Here is a 2,837-nt window from a genome sequence, read left to right on the forward strand (position 1 = left end):
ATATATGGATACTGTATATAGACGTAATGGAAATAATAGCACAGAGAACCATTTTGCAAAGGCTCAATATAATTTTCTCTGCTTGAAACCACAACTATAATGGAGCAGTTTTAATGGTTTTATTTTTCCAACACATCTTAGTCTCTTTGCTGTTTGTATTTCTGTTCAACCTTAAAAAGTTAAGAACTGAGACGGAAGGATAGATACTGGGAGTGCAAACACAAGCTACAGCTTCCCTTAGCAGAGCTTTAACCATTCCCTGAAACATGTTCCTTTGAATTTCTCTGTCATGATCGATGTTATAGGAACCTGCTTGCTTGTCGTATGTATTAAACCACTTTTGAGCAAAAAATCCCAGACAATGTAGACACAAGTTTGGAAAAAAAATCTAAGAAAGAATATGTGGAAAATTGTTGTGTTTTTATATATATATATATATACACACACATATATATATATACATATATATATATATATAAGTTTTTGCTATTCAGAAGGTGCATTGTAGTTAGTAAGACCTTATTTGTTGATAGATGCTGCTACATGCCTAAAACCCATGATTAGGGAAAGTGTCATTTGACCTACAATGAAAAGTCTGAGATAGTGTGAATATTTATTGCCGATATAAAAAATGTCATTTCATCATGTATGCTAATTTTCTTTAGAAATAATTAATTTCCTGTGCTAATTTAGGAGCCCCCAAACAGAGCCTTCATAAATCAGAAGAGGATAAAGAGGTGGGGAGGAGATAGATGAGATAAAGGGGGCTAAGGATAATGGGTTTAAGAGGAGGAATAGGGTATAGGTGATACAGATTTCAGCGTAGGGGAGGGTTGGGGTTGAAAGAATGCAAGATGTGTGGGTCTGCTCTTGAACCTCAGTTGATTTTAACTAAATGAGAGACTATGACTTCCTGCTTTAGTAAAAAGACACAGAGAATATTTTTAAAGTTTTTATATGATACAAATGTTGTTCAATCATACTTCACCACCTGTCATTGAATCACCTTCTCTAATTAGCTTTGTCTAATAGGCCAGTTGTTTTCTAAGTAAACCCAGAGCTTCAGGGAGATCTCTGTAAATTTCTTCTGTAAATCTGAACCAGATTGGATACGTTTCCACATTATTGGGCTTCTGGTTGCTGCTGAAATTAGTTGTAGCTCTGTATTTGCATGCAGAAGCTCTGGATGGCAGATACAAGAAGTGATCTGTAGATAATACCCAGTGGATTTTTGGTTTCTGTAGCAGTTACCCCATGTTTGAATATTTGGTGCATGTTTTGCGGATTATTCTCTCGTTCAGTGGATTTCCCTCTAGTATTTGGTTGCTGTATTATGCTAGTGTACGAATATGTCACATGACAGGTCTCCCTCGAAAAAGAGATTTTATATCAAGGGACTTCCTGGTAAAATAAAGGTAAAATAAATAAAAAATCTCAGCACAATTTCAACACTATTTTTGCAATAAATACAAACGCCTCTCTTAGTACAAGTTTTATCACCAACCCTCCCATTGATTTGCACCCTTTGGTGTGTGTCAACTGCTCTGTAACCAGCTGTGAAGTCACAAAGCAACCTGCCTATTGAATTGCTGGTACCAAAAACCCAATGGAACATATCAATACTTGTTACAGTCATCCAGCTAATCTTTGCAAAAATGTTCCCATCCCCTTAGCTATGATAAAGACTATTTCACTAGAGTATATGGAAGAAGTTGTTTGACTGTAAGTACAAAGTCAAAGGAAATTATCTGGATGTCTTTTTACTTGTTGCATATCAAATCACCTTAGACAAACTCACACCTTAGTCTCAAAAAAAGATGGGCTAAAAATAAAAGCTTCTTCCTCATCTTGGCAACCAGTCATGACAAGTTACCTTATATACTGCAGTTATCTCAGCCCTTCTTTTGGCTTGATGTGATTTGACAGCTGTGTATAGTGCTGGTATGTGTTCCTAATGAATCATTATGAAACGTTCTGTGTTATAAGAAATGAAACATTAGCTCACTAAGGTTATGAGAAACCTTTGGACACTAGATCTCTGCAGCAAAGACTGTGCTGTGTTTTAACAACTTTCTGATTTTCTTGTAACTAATATAGGCTTAGCTGAAAATAACATTATTTTTAGAAGGGATAAACTTGAAAATTAATAACAGATGCCTTAAGGTTTTATTTATTGTGGTAATTTCCCTAATAGAACTTCGTCTGTTACATAAGACATGATATGAAACCTCTGCACCACAAAGTAGCTCCTTTATTGCAAAGCAGGAGCCGTTTCAGTTAAAGCATCATATCATAGAATGATGGTCAAAGGAACAGGGATTAAGCACCTGGTAATTATTTTGTTGATGTGGTTGTTTATCATTTGTTACGTACTGTAATACCTTACATAACCTTGATGCATTCCCTGCGATGGTGGAAAAGGTTTTTAAACTGTCCTTTTCGATCAGGGGTAGGCTTTGTTTATTCTAATCAACCAAATTAATTGTCATTTTCCTTTACTTTGATTGTCAAAAGGGTTTGAGAACGATTTCTAAAGTGTTTCATCTTTTATAAACTCTACTTGACACCAGATTACAATGCCATAAAAGCTGTATGACCTCCGTGACAATTCAAACTCCTCAGTTCTGTGGCCAATTGGTGCCATCCAAAAGGTCATACCTACAACCAAGGGCGTAGGAATATGTTTACAATTGGGGGGGACACATGTCGGAAATCTGAGATTCGTAAATATTCAACAGAAACATATCTTAAGTACACTACTTTAAAAAAAAGGCTATTTAATCTTTTACTTTATTCCTTTATAAATGTGTTTGCAAAAATAATGCATTTAAAATTTA

General features: G+C 35.3%; 1 protein-coding gene across 4 annotated transcripts in view; it reads left to right on the top strand.

The window, feature by feature from the left end:
* Positions 1–2,837, top strand: part of LOC107098094 (potassium channel subfamily T member 1-like) — a 106,041-nt gene that overhangs the window by 44,630 nt on the left and 58,574 nt on the right. The gene's annotated exons all lie outside the window — the stretch shown is intronic.

This window comes from Cyprinodon variegatus, unplaced genomic scaffold (genome assembly GCF_000732505.1).
Source record: "Cyprinodon variegatus isolate N-32 unplaced genomic scaffold, C_variegatus-1.0 Scaffold746, whole genome shotgun sequence".
NCBI classification, from domain to species: domain Eukaryota; kingdom Metazoa; phylum Chordata; class Actinopteri; order Cyprinodontiformes; family Cyprinodontidae; genus Cyprinodon; species Cyprinodon variegatus.